Raw genomic sequence first — 14,625 nt, 5'->3', positions numbered from 1 at the left:
TGTTGTCTTTCTTTTTGACTAAGACTAGTGGAGCTGCCCAGGGGCTACAGCTATCCCTGATCACCCCAGCCTCCTTCATGTCCCTAAGCATCCCCTTGACGTGTTGGTAGTGTGCAGGGGGTACGGGTCGATATCTCTCTTTTATGGGAAGATGGTCTCCCGTGGGGATGTGGTGTTCTACCCCCTTGACTCGCCCGAAGTCTAACGGGTGTTTACTAAACACTCTCTCGTACTCTTGAACCACCCGATAGACTCCCTGTCTCTGGTGTGAGGGAGTGGAGTCAGTACCCAAATGTAGTTGCTGACACCAGCCCTCCATTGTTTCCTTAGAGCCGTTACCTTCCTCCGGGGAAGATGGAGGCAAGGGTTCTACGGACTGTATGGAATTTTGATTGATGGTATACAATTTGGCTAGCGTGGCATACCGGGGCAGGTACACTTCCCTCTTCCCGATATTTATTATGCGAACGGGCACCCTCCCATGGCGTACATTGACCACCCCCCGTGCTGTCAAAATGGTGGGCCTACTGTCTGAGTAAACTGGTTCTACCATTGCCTGGTAATCTCTACCTCTCAGACCAATAGCTGCCCGGCACCAAATCATCATTTCACTTTTTGGGGGCATGGCAATAGGAAAAGGGTCACACATTCTTACGCTACCAATCTCACCACCGGAGAGTTCTATCTGTTGCCGTCGCATCAGTGCCCGGATCTCTTTCTGGAGCACTCGCTGCTGGCCGGAGCTGGCGTTCTTGGCAACCTGCTGTAAAAGGAAAATCACCTCTGCAAGACAATTTTCAATTACATTAGTTCCTAGAGTTCTCTTTGGGTGACTCTCGTGCTTGTCAATGTCTACAATGATCAGTCCCTGTGCCGCCAATTCGACTCTACCGATTTTAATGGTCACCTCTTTAAATCCAATCTGTGGCACGGGCTGACCATTGCTGGCGATGATACTCAAGTCGTCGTCAGGGTAGCGGGTGATATCCGAGTCATTCCAGTACTGCTTGAAGAGCACGTACGGGATAGTGGTAACCTGTGACCCGGTGTCCAGTAGGGCACTCATGGGGATGCCATCCAGTACCACAGGCAAGACTGGACGTCCTCCCACATATTTGTCGCGCCAGTTCGATGGGCCTGATGATCTTTTTCCTGGGGTTTGGCCCTCTACCCCAGGTTGTGCCAGTTTAAAGGACAGTACCTTGCCATATGTCCGGGTTGATTGCAGCGGCGGCAGATGGGTTGTCCGTCCTCGTTGTATCGGTCGCTGGGTCTTCCTCTGGCCGGTGGGGTCCTCCTTGGTCGACGCCACGGGATGTCCTCCGGTCCGGATGCCAGCTGGATCTTCCCTGGAGTGGAAACCTGTAAAGACTGCACAGTTCGGGTTAGCGCGGCAACGCTTTTAGCTAGCTCTTGGACCTGATGGTGCAGGTCTGGAGCCGGGTCATTGTTCAAAGCCTGCGCATCAGCTCCCACAGGCCCTGCCGACAAGGGTGCCGCCTCCTGGTGGTAAGTGGTAGTGGGGCGTCTGTGGGTCACAACGCCACCTGGTGCCGGTTCTCGGAGCACCCGGATGGCTCTGTCCTTGAATTGTGCAAATCCCAGATGAGGGTCCTGTAAGGCCATTGCCCGCAACTGGGTTCGGTGGGCATTGCAATATAAACCCTCTATAAATTGTTCAGTCAACAGCCTGTCCTCGTCTCCCACGCCGTCAGGGTCGGTCTGCTTAATGGCTCTCAGGGCCTCTTGTAGGTTCAGGGCATAGTCCCTTATACTCTCGTGTGCTCGCTGCTTGCACCCGTAGAATCTAAGCTTGATCTCGGCTGAGGTGCGGGTATCAAAGGTGTCCCTCAGCCGGGTTAGTATCCCTGCAACAGTCCTCCCCCCAGGTGGCCAGGACTTTACCTCCCTTTGGGCTGCCCCGGTTAATTGGGCCACCAGGATGCTCACTTTTTGGCTCTTCTGTGAGGGGATATACCTGGAAGAGGCTATCCAGCTTTTCTCTAAAGTCATGCAGGGTATGTGACTCCCCTGAGTACTGGGGTAGCCAGGCCGCTCCCGGGATATAGGGCATGGTGAAAGGCATGACTGCAGCAGTGGTGGCGCTGACGGGGGTTGAGGCAGTGAAGCTCTCCTCCGTATCCGACATCTTCCTCCCCCCTAGTGGACCGTGGCCTACCTTGCGATGATCCTCTTCCGTAGGCCGCGGCTCCGCAGTGGATCGTCAGGGTTGAGGACCTTCCGTCGCGCTCCGGTGACGTCGGCGTGTGCTGGGCTCCTTCCAGGACCTTACGCAACGTCCGGACGTGAGGCGGGGCTTCAGTTCTCGCGCGCTTTCGGAGTCCACGCCCCTCTTCTTCCCGCGCGGTGTCTTCAAGATGGCGTCCAACGGCGGGAAAACTCCACGGATGGCGGGAAGAAGGCAGAAGATGGCGCCGGATGGCGGGAAAACTTCGCGGATGGCGGGAAGAAGGTAGAAGATGGCGCTGGATGGCGGGAAACCTCCACGGATGGCGGGAATCTTCACCACTGGTAAGTTTGAACAGTCTTTTTCAGGCACGCAGTACCCGGTGGTTGCGGGCACGAAATCCTGCCGACTACGCCAAAAGTTGACGCGCCCCTGGGCCTTCGTCGCGCGGCATCGCGCGCACGGGAGCTTACCCGGAGCCGGATCTGTTGAGGGTTGTAGTCTCGTGGCGGTGACCCGGTCCGTGCCCAGGGAGTCAAACTGAGCGGCGATGTATTAGCGGTAGATGTTGGACGACTACGCCACCCGTTGAATGCAGCGAAGGAGCTGCCGCTGCAGGGCAGACCGCTGAGGCCGATGGTAGGATTGTGCAGCGTGATAGTATCACCCCCAACGGGAGGGGTATGGCCTCAGGGCAGCCGACGTGGATGATGGGGGTAGCAGGAATCACTCAGAGACGATGCGGTGTAGTTCAGGGTCTTTACTGGTGATAAAGATAGACCCTCCCGGAGTACTGGCTAGCGATCGGGGCCTGGTCAGTCTTTGAGCAGATGGGATTTCCCCTGGCCAGGCGGAGTTGTAGGCCTCCCCAACTAATTGTACTCTTCTGGCTACCTTGCTAGAGGCGGGTAAAAGTAGCCCACGTCCCTGAGTGTTCCGTGTGGTGCTCACCTGTATGGCCGGTGACTCGGGGCCTTCTAGTGGCGTCCGCTCCACGACGGCGGTGCTGGTCCCACGCGTGTGACCGTGCCTTCGGGTTTCTTGGCCAGAGGACCTGAAATCCCCTGCCGGGCGGTTTCTGCTGCTGGGTAAAGATTAGTCCCCACAGCCTCGGACTCCGGGTCTGGTGATAGCTTCTCAGTCAGGGCGAGCTCTGCAGTTTCCAGCCCCTGACTCCTTATAGCACTGCTCCCACAGAGCTCCTGATGTTCTTTTCCTATATCTGCTTCTCTTCTCTGTCTCTACTTCTTCTCTACACACTAACCCTGCCTCAGCCCTAGGTTTATATAGGGGAAGTTCTTCCCCTCCCAGGACTGGGCAGGAGGTGTGGCATGCATAGGATCCCTGACCAAGAGACCTCCCACCTGCTCTCAGACGTAATATCTCTATCACTGTGGCAACCAGACCCCTGGGGTGTCACACATCCACATGGAAGGCATTTCCTAAACTTGCAGCCATTTACATCCAGCTCCCATAACTCACAAAAACCCTATATTCAAAAATATCTTGAAAAAGACCAAATGGCTCGAAACGTTGATATAATTTGTGGTTTTTCAATCAAGGGATCTATTTTCTGCAATAAAGTCATTTTGTATTAATATTACTGGAGTGCCGAAGTACTTTTTGCAATCGGAACACTTTTTTTCTTCAGAGCACCTAAACAGAACAGTGAGCGACCCCTCTTTCTATTTTCACAAAATTCTAAGGATTCATTTTACTTCCTCTATATTTCCAACTGTTCCGGCATCTGTGGGATGTGCTAGAAATAAAAAAAAAACTTCCAATTCATGGAGGTCACACCTCGCAAATTACAGGTCCTAAAGAATCTGCTGTTTATATTGCGAGATATCACAGGAGACAATTTTATAAGTCTTGTGGAGTCCATACCTCAGTTTGTCAACCCAGGAGCTCACTCTGCGAGTAGAGGAAATAGCCCACGAGCATCATCTCTGCATATCAACAAAATTCTGCTAATAGTATCATGGAGGACACTGCTTTCCACACGCTTTGCACCCCTCTCATCTGAATGCTGCAGCTCAAAACTAGATGCCCATGTTCATTTTTTGCCATAAGAAGTGATTATACATTGTTATTGAGAAATTAATCCAAGAAGTATTGCTAAATTGATTTCTCAGTGTTTTGGTGCAACCATTGTAAATGATGGATTCTTTGCAGTCAGTTAGGAATTGTGAGCTTCTACTTTGGCCACCGTTGTTATTTTTAGTGTGAGCTTAGGCAGGGATTTCCCGATTCAACCCCTAGAAGAAGAGGAAAAACTCCTGTAATCCTACAGAGATTCCTACAAAATTTGAGTGGAAGCAATGTGTTAAAGTGAAGAGAGAATTGCAAGACACTCTGCTTTCAGAGGTTGACACAAATGTAAAGATGCATTTATAATGGTCAATTATGGGTAATGAGTGGTCTTAAGAATCCTGTTTTCCGATAATTGGCCAGTGAAAACAGGCCTATTATCAGTTACTCAATGAACAAGCAAAATGGTCATTTGTTGAGTGAAATGATTTTTAAAGGGAATCTGTCTGTAGAATCTACCCTCCTAGCCGTCTACATGGACATGTAGATCATAGGACGCTGAATAAAATGATAACTTAATATCTACAATCCAATCTTTTACTCCTGAGAAATCCACATTTTTTTTTTATGTAAATGAGCTGTTAAACGTTATGGACCAAACATAGATCACCTTGAGAATCTGCCTCCAGAGCTTATTATAGATGAAAGGGGGAGTTATCAGTGTGAGATATGTAGATCAGGAAAGTGGACTGTCAGTCATTACATGTCTCACACTGATAATGCCCTCTTTCATTTAAAATGAGCTCTGGAGTCAGATTCTAAGGGAAATCTATGTCCGGCACACAAATTTTAACAGCTAATTTACATTTTGAGAAAAATGTGTATTAATTTGAAATAAGACATTGGATCGCAGATATGAAAGTATAATTCTAGTCAACTTTCTATGACCTACATGCCCTCATAGATGGCTTAGTAGGGTTGATTCTACTGACAAATTCCCTTTAAGCTTGCTTACAAATCTTCATCCTTGGCAGCACATTATCCTGTTCTGCTAAGAACAATTGCACACTATGAGCACAGAATGATTGTATTAACAAACATTCTATGTACATAAATGTGCAGTCGGCCTGTATAAACAGGCTACTAAATGACTGCCAATCAGCATGTATGCAGCCGTCATTTTATATTTGAGATCATTTTGTGTAAATGCACTCTTACATCAGGCGTTGGCAATATTTTAGAACTAAAAAATGTGGCCCATTACATACGAGATTACAAACCATACATAATTAATTAGCATAGTCAGTGAAGTTTACTGAGAAATATCTGCAAGTTATAAAAGCAATAACTTACTAATCATATTAAACAAACAATTAACATAGGTTTCCTTCACATTTATTCAGCATAAGTGATATATAGACTTAAGAAAACAAGTGATAAATACATAAAACTTATATCAAAACACATTATAGTAAGTTTAACATTAGAAAATAGAAATCAAAGAAATGTATGGAAGATGAATGCTCAGTTCTATAACGGGTCTTATCATATAGTGGGACTGTGCGATTATGAACATCATGCTTGAGGCTGCAGATCTGCATGTTCAAATACAATAACACCATGCTTCCAATAGTTGGCGCTATAGGGTTCAAGTCCTCTTTTACTCTGAAAAGGCAATTTGCATAATAGAATAAGAGAGATATGATTTGGAGCCGGTAAAAAAGCAGCAGAGCAGACTGAATTGAGGGTGATAGCCCACAAATACGATTGCATATGGTTAGGATTCTTGATCGGTTAGGATCCAACTGCATAGATCTCTAGTAGTGTTGAGCATTCCGATACTGAAATATCGGGTATCGGCCGATATTCGCGGTATCGGAATTCCGATACTTAATTCCGATACTATTGCAATATCGTATACCGGAATCGGAAGTTCCCATAATGCAATGAGACATTTTCATTTTATTCAGCCAATGAGGATCCTAAGAAGTGTGGGCACATCCTGTTAGGCATGTAGGCATCTTAACTAATGGCATGGCTGTGATTGGCTGCTGAAATGATGTCATGATGCACTATAAAAGCCACCGCCGCCATTTTGAGCTCACTCTGCTGTGAATTCAGTTAGGGATAGGACGCTGTTGTTCTGAGGGACAGTTTTAGCTACCTATTTGCTCTATACTGCTTTACCCAAGCTACTTTCTAAATCACTGTGCCTTGCAGTGCTAGTGCACAGTTCCCTGTGCTGTTCACCGCTATCTGCAAGGTCTGTGTGTGTGAGTGCAGCTCACCCTGTAGTGTGTGCTTCAGCCAAGTCTGGTTGTAGTGCACTCAGTGTGTGTCACTGCCTCATACATTGTCCTTTTTTGCCAATTCATAATTTTTCCTGATATCTCCTATTAGTGTGGTGGTTCCATCTGTATTCAGCTAAATTGGTTCCAAACACACTATATAGGAGTAGATAGAGAAATTTTTTTCCGTCTTGCAGCACTAGTGCACAGTGCTCTGCATCTGTACTGTTCACCGCTGTCTGCAAGGTCTGGTGTGTGAGTGCAGCTCACCCTGTAGTGTGTGCTTCAACCCCGTCTGGTTGTAGTGCACTCAGTGTGTGTCACTGCCTCATACATTGTCCTTTATTGCCAATTCATAATTTTTCCTGATATCTCCTATTAGTGTGGTGGTTCCATCTGTATTCAGCTAAATTGGTTCCAAACACACTATATAGGAGTAGATAGAGAATTTTTTTTCCGTCTTGCAGCACTAGTGCACAGTGCTCTGCATCTGTACTGTTCACCGCTGTCTGCAAGGTCTGGTGTGTGAGTGCAGCTCACCCTGTAGTGTGTGCTTCAACCCCGTCTGGTTGTAGTGCACTCAGTGTGTGTCACTGCCTCATACATTGTCCTTTATTGCCAATTCATAATTTTTCCTGATATCTCCTATTAGTGTGGTGGTTCCATCCATATTCAGCTAAATTGATTCCAAACACACTATATAGGAGTAGATAGAGGAGCCTTTCTGCAGCATTGGGCCCTGCAGCCCCAGCCAGATTAGTATTAGCCTATTTTTTGCAGCCTCATCTATTGCATTGTAGGTTACCTTCCTACATTGTAATAGCTACAAAAAGTTTGTGATACTATCGTTATTACATCTTTAGGCACATCCAGTGTCTTTTTGTGACAAAAAAAACCTAAATAAAGTTCACCAAACACTCCACTTTACAGTTGTGTAGGCCACATTAGCTCATATTAAAGTCTAGTCCACACTTTATAAAATTAGTGTTTCTTATACCTGTTAGCAGCTGTTCAGGAATAAGCACACTAAGCCCTTAGTACTTTTCTGCCTATCTTTATCAGTCTACCAAGATGAAGAAGGCAGGGAGTAAGGCATGTGGTCGAGGTCGTGGGCGTGGGCGTGGAGTTTCTGCAGGGAGAGGACGTGAGGATTCTGTGCCTGCAGGGAGAGGACGTGGGGATTCTGTGCCTGCTGCGGGCACCAGTGACTCAGCATCCCCCAGTTTTACCAGGGAACAGTCCTTTATGCGCAGCTTTGTAGGAGCTAGCCGTACCCCACTGCTGCGCGAGGACCAAATTGAAGCCGTTGTCGGATGGATGGCAGCTAACGCATCGACTTCAATTAGTTCCAGATCCTCTCAGGTCCTGAGCACTGAAGAGCACCCATCTGTCTCTTCACCACCTGCCAAATTGCCCAGGCAGTCAGAGAGCCCTGGACAGGAGCCATCTCTACTTCTGTTCTCTGAATCTCTTGGCTTGGAAAGAGGAGGCCAGCCAAGCAGAATTCGAGAATTTGAAGAAGAGGTAGTATGCAGTGATGCGCAACCGTTTTGTCTCTCTGAATCTGAAGAGGCGGGTGGGCCAGTGCCTATGGTCAGCAGCACACCTCAGTACGCATCTGATGATGAGACTCAGGTGCCACTTTCTGGTGCGTACTGTGCTGTCGAGACTACCCAGGAGAAGCAGTTGTTTGAAGAGGGTGGTGTAGATGATGAGGTCCTTGACCCATCATGGCGTGAGGGACAGGAAGGTGGTGGGAGCAGCTCTGAGGAAGAGATTCCCCGAACGGCCCAAAAAGGAGGGAGAGGGAGGGGGCAGACTTGGTTGCCTGTAGCCTCCACTTCGGCACCCATTAGGAGCATGGCTCTTCCAAAATCCAAAGCGGGCGCTCCCAAGACTTGCAGTGCCTGGTCCTTTTTTGACACAGTTGCAGATGACATTTGCTTTGTCAAATGCAAGCTGTGTAATCAGAAGGTGAAAAGAGGGAAAAGTGTCAGCAACCTCAATACCACAAATATGTGGAAACATGTGCGGACCAAGCACGTGGTGGAGTTACACAAACACACTGAAGACCTAGGCCAACCTACAGCGCCACCTACCACCTCTTCAGCTCGTGTTGTAGCCTCTTCCTCCAGCTCACACACAGCTGGTTCGGCTTCCTCACAGGATCGCCATGGAAGAATCTCTGGCACTGTTGTACAGAGACACAGTGTAATTCCACCCACAGCACCACTTTCCCAGTCATCCTCACACTCCCAGGCCAGGAGAAAAGGCGCCCATACTCGGCAAACCACCCCCGAGCACAGGCTCTGAATGCTGGCATTGCTAAACTACTGGCCCTTGAAATGCTATCATTCAGGCTGGTGGAGACTGACACATTCCGTAACTTTATGGCATTGGCAGTCCCACAATACAACGTGCCCAGCCGCTTTTATTTCAGCAGGCAAGCCGTCCCTGCCCTGCAACATCATGTGGAGGGAAAAATTAAACATGCGCTACAAAACGCCGTCAGTAGCAAGGTCCACCTGACCACTGATGCGTGGACCAGTAAGCATGGACAGGGACGATACCTTTCCCTCACTGCCCATTGGGTAAATGTTGTGGAGCCGGGTACAGATCTTGAGAGTGGCGCTGTACGTGTTCTGCCAACTCCAAGGATTGCAGGAATCCAGTCTGTACACATTGACTCCTCCTCATACTCCAGTTCCTCTGAATCAGCGCTGCAGGAGCCGTCACGGTCTACCTCCACATCGACCCGTGAACGGTTACCTGTTATGATGACCGATATGAGCACAGCCGTGGCCAAACGTCAACAGGCCGTATTAAAATTAATTTCTTTGGGGAATCGAAGCCACACAGCGCAGGAGCTCTGGAATGCCATCAAGCAGCAGAGTGACGTGTGGTTTGTGCCAGCGAATCTCCAGCCAGGCATGGTAGTGTGTGACAATGGCCGAAATCTGGTGGCAGCTCTGGGCCTAGGCAACCTCACTCACATCCCATGTCTGGCACATGTGCTCAACTTGGTCGTGCAGAGTTTTTTGAGGGACTATCCGGATCTTGATGCACTGCTTCACAAGGTCCGCATAGAGTGCGCTCACTTGCGGCGTTCCAGCAATGCAAGATCACGCATTGCAGCTCTGCAGCGCCGATTATGTCTTCCGGAACATCGCATCATATGTGACCTACCCACCAGGTGGAATTCAACGTTACATATGTTGGAGAGGTTGTGTGAGCAGCAGGCAGCAGTAATGGAGTACCAGCTGCAGCAGGCGCAAACAAGTCGCAGTGCGCGCCGTTCACACTTCACCACCACTGAGTGGGCCTCTATGAAGGACATTTGCCACGTTTTGCGTGCCTTCGATTATTCCACGCGGATGGCGAGTGCAGATGATGCACTAGTCAGCATGACTATCCCCCTTATCTGCCTGCTTGAAAAAACACTGCAAGCACTAAGGGACGAGGTTTTGGAAGAGGTGGAGGATGAGGAGTCACAAATGCCATCTGCTTCTCTACAGTCTGCGCAACGTGGTTCCTCACAAAGGCCTAGGCAGGGGACACTTTGTGAGGAGGATGAGGAGGAGTCAATGGATGAGGAAGACATCTGTCCAGAGGAGGGAGGTACACAATGCTCTAGTAGTCAGTATCTAGAGCGAGGGTGGGGTGATGCAGAGCAGGCAGAGATCACGCCTCAAGCAGGGGACAGCGTTTCTTGGCCAGTTGGCAGTCTGCAGCACATGGTTGATTTCATGCTGCAGTGCCTCAGAAACGACCGCCGCATCGCCCACATTCTCAACACGGCTGATTATTGGGTGTCCACCCTCCTAGATCCTCGCTACCGGGACAACTTACAAAGCCTCATAACACCATTGAACCGGGAGCGTAAAATGCGGGAGTACCAAGACGCACTGGTGCATTCCATCATGTTCTCCATTCCAACCGAGAGCAGTGCTGCTAGTGCTTTACAAAGCAGCTCAGTGCGTCGAGGCAGTGGAGGAAGCTCTGCACAAAGAGGGAGCAGAAGCAGCGCCTCAGCACAAGGCAAGACCAGTATGGCCGAAATGTGGCAAAGTTTTGTGTCCCCGCCGCCACAAATGTCTACACCATCACAGACAGCTCCAGTCAGCAGGAGGCAACGTTTCCGTCAGATGGTGACAGACTACATGTCTTGCCCTCTTAGTGTACTCCCAGACGGCTCTTCTCCCTTCAAGTTTTGGGTCTGTAAGCTGGATACATGGCCAGAGCTTAGTCAGTATGCACTGGAGGTGCTAGCTTGCCCTGCTGCTAGTGTATTATCGGAACGCGTCTTTAGTGCCGCAGGTGGTGTACTAACAGACCGTCGCATGCGACTATCCTCCGATAACGTTGACCGGCTTACTTTTCTCAAAATGAACAAGGCCTGGATCTCTCATGAATTTGCCAGTCCTCTTCCAGAATAAATAATTGGTTGGCAACAGTATCCAGGTCTCCTGTTCTGTTCATGTTTCTACCACCTGAACTGTAATCCCTGAGCTCCAACACCGCCAGTTGGCGCTCGGAAGTGCCGTCTGCACAGTCAACACTTGCTGCCGTGTTATTGGGGTTCAGTAACGTCAGCTGTTCTCCTGCTGTGCGGACGGCAATTTCTCCTGATTTGTCCACATCCACTGTACTACACATTTTAAAGTTGCTCCAATTACTCCTCTGGCTCCTCTGTTTTCATTCTTATCCCTGGGCTCCAGCACCGCCAGTTGGCGCTCGGAAGTGCTGTCTGCACAGTCAACACTTGCTACCATGTTATTGGGGTTCAGTAACGTCAGCTGTTCCCCTGCTGTGCGGACGGCAATTTCTCCTGCTCTGTCCACATTCTCACTACTACAGATTTTAAAGTTGCTCCAATTACACCTCTGGCTCCTCTGTTTTCAGTATTATCCCTGAGCTCCAACACCGCCAGTTGGCGCACGGAAGTGCCGTCTGCACAGTCAACACTTGCTGCCGTGTTATTGGGGTTCAGTAACGTCAGCTGTTCTCCTGCTGTGCGGACGGCAATTTCTCCTGCTTTGTCCAAATCCACTGTACTACACATTTTAAAGTTGCTCGAATTACACCTCTGGCTCCTCTGTTTTCATTCTTATCCCTGGGCTCCAGCACCGCCAGTTGGCGCTCGGAAGTGCCGTCTGCACAGTCAACACTTGCTGCCGTGTTATTGGGGTTCAGTAACGTCAGCTGTTCTCCTGCTGTGCGGACGGCAATTTCTCCTGCTTTGTCCACATCCACTGTACTACACATTTTAAAGTTGCTCGAATTACACCTCTGGCTCCTCTGTTTTCATTCTTATCCCTGGGCTCCAGCACCGCCAGTTGGCGCTCGGAAGTGCCGTCTGCACAGTCAACACTTGCTACCATGTTATTGGGGTTCAGTAACGTCAGCTGTTCCCCTGCTGTGTTCACGGCAATTTCTCCTGCTCTGTCCATATTCACTGTGCTACTTATTTAAAACTTGCTCCAATTACACCTCTGGCTCCTCCGTTTTTAGTATTTACCCTGGGCTCCAACACCGCCAGTTGGCGCTCGGAAGTGCTGTCTGCACAGTCAACACTTGCTGCCGTGTTATTGGGGTTCAGTAACGTCAGCTGTTCCCCTGCTGTGCGGACGGCAATTTCTCCTGCTCTGTCCACATTCTCACTACTACAGATTTTAAAGTTGCTCCAATTACACCTCTGGCTCCTCTGTTTTCATTCTTATCCCTGGGCTCCAGCACCGCCAGTTGGCGCTCGGAAGTGCTGTCTGCACAGTCAACACTTGCTACCATGTTATTGGGGTTCAGTAACGTCAGCTGTTCCCCTGCTGTGCGGACGGCAATTTCTCCTGCTCTGTCCACATTCTCACTACTACAGATTTTAAAGTTGCTCCAATTACACCTCTGGCTCCTCTGTTTTCATTCTTATCCCTGGGCTCCAGCACCGCCAGTTGGCGCTCGGAAGTGCCGTCTGCACAGTCAACACTTGCTGCCGTGTTATTGGGGTTCAGTAACGTCAGCTGTTCTCCTGCTGTGCGGACGGCAATTTCTCCTGATTTGTCCACATCCACTGTACTACACATTTTAAAGTTGCTCCAATTACTCCTCTGGCTCCTCTGTTTTCATTCTTATCCCTGGGCTCCAGCACCGCCAGTTGGCGCTCGGAAGTGCTGTCTGCACAGTCAACACTTGCTACCATGTTATTGGGGTTCAGTAACGTCAGCTGTTCCCCTGCTGTGCGGACGGCAATTTCTCCTGCTCTGTCCACATTCTCACTACTACAGATTTTAAAGTTGCTCCAATTACACCTCTGGCTCCTCTGTTTTCAGTATTATCCCTGAGCTCCAACACCGCCAGTTGGCGCACGGAAGTGCCGTCTGCACAGTCAACACTTGCTGCCGTGTTATTGGGGTTCAGTAACGTCAGCTGTTCTCCTGCTGTGCGGACGGCAATTTCTCCTGCTTTGTCCAAATCCACTGTACTACACATTTTAAAGTTGCTCGAATTACACCTCTGGCTCCTTTGTTTTCATTCTTATCCCTGGGCTCCAGCACCGCCAGTTGGCGCTCGGAAGTGCCGTCTGCACAGTCAACACTTGCTACCATGTTATTGGGGTTCAGTAACGTCAGCTGTTCCCCTGCTGTGTTCACGGCAATTTCTCCTGCTCTGTCCATATTCACTGTGCTACTTATTTAAAACTTGCTCCAATTACACCTCTGGCTCCTCCGTTTTTAGTATTTACCCTGGGCTCCAACACCGCCAGTTGGCGCTCGGAAGTGCTGTCTGCACAGTCAACACTTGCTGCCGTGTTATTGGGGTTCAGTAACGTCAGCTGTTCCCCTGCTGTGCGGACGGCAATTTCTCCTGCTCTGTCCACATTCTCACTACTACAGATTTTAAAGTTGCTCGAATTACACCTCTGGCTCCTCTGTTTTCATTCTTATCCCTGGGCTCCAGCACCGCCATTTGGCGCTCGGAAGTGCTGTCTGCACAGTCAACACTTGCTACCATGTTATTGGGGTTCAGTAACGTCAGCTGTTCCCCTGCTGTGCGGACGGCAATTTCTCCTGCTCTGTCCACATTCTCACTACTACAGATTTTAAAGTTGCTCCAATTACACCTCTGGCTCCTCTGTTTTCATTCTTATCCCTGGGCTCCAGCACCGCCAGTTGGCGCTCGGAAGTGCCGTCTGCACAGTCAACACTTGCTACCATGTTATTGGGGTTCAGTAACGTCAGCTGTTCCCCTGCTGTGTTCACGGCAATTTCTCCTGCTCTGTCCATATTCACTGTGCTACTTATTTAAAACTTGCTCCAATTACACCTCTGGCTCCTCCGTTTTTAGTATTTACCCTGGGCTCCAACACCGCCAGTTGGCGCTCGGAAGTGCTGTCTGCACAGTCAACACTTGCTGCCGTGTTATTGGGGTTCAGTAACGTCAGCTGTTCCCCTGCTGTGCGGACGGCAATTTCTCCTGCTCTGTCCACATTCTCACTACTACAGATTTTAAAGTTGCTCGAATTACACCTCTGGCTCCTCTGTTTTCATTCTTATCCCTGGGCTCCAGCACCGCCAGTTGGCGCTCGGAAGTGCTGTCTGCACAGTCAACACTTGCTACCATGTTATTGGGGTTCAGTAACGTCAGCTGTTCCCCTGCTGTGCGGACGGCAATTTCTCCTGCTCTGTCCACATTCTCACTACTACACATTTTAAAGTTGCTCCAATTACACCTCTGGCTCCTCTGTTTTCATTCTTATCCCTGGGCTCCAGCACCGCCAGTTGGCGCTCGGAAGTGCCGTCTGCACAGTCAACACTTGCTGCGGTGTTATTGGGGTTCGGTAACGTCAGCTGTTCCCCTGCTGTGTTCACGGCAATTTCTCCTGCTCTGTCCATATTCACTGTGCTACTTATTTAAAACTTGCTCCAATTACACCTCTGGCTCCTCCGTTTTTAGTATTTACCCTGGGCTCCAATACCGCTAGTTGCTGCTCAGAAGTGCCGTCTGCACAGTCAACGCTTGCTCCAGTGTTATTGGGATTCAGTAACGTCAGCTGATCCCCAGCTGTGTGTCCGGCAAATTCTCCTGCTTTGTCCACATCCACTGTAGTACGGATTTAAAACCTCC

Source organism: Phyllobates terribilis, unplaced genomic scaffold (assembly GCF_046119375.1).
Source record: "Phyllobates terribilis strain yellow unplaced genomic scaffold, ASM4611937v1 Scaffold_8__6_contigs__length_399053987, whole genome shotgun sequence".
NCBI lineage: Eukaryota > Metazoa > Chordata > Amphibia > Anura > Dendrobatidae > Phyllobates > Phyllobates terribilis.
The sequence above is the reverse complement of the archived record's forward strand: the minus strand, read 5'-3'. Positions refer to the sequence as shown.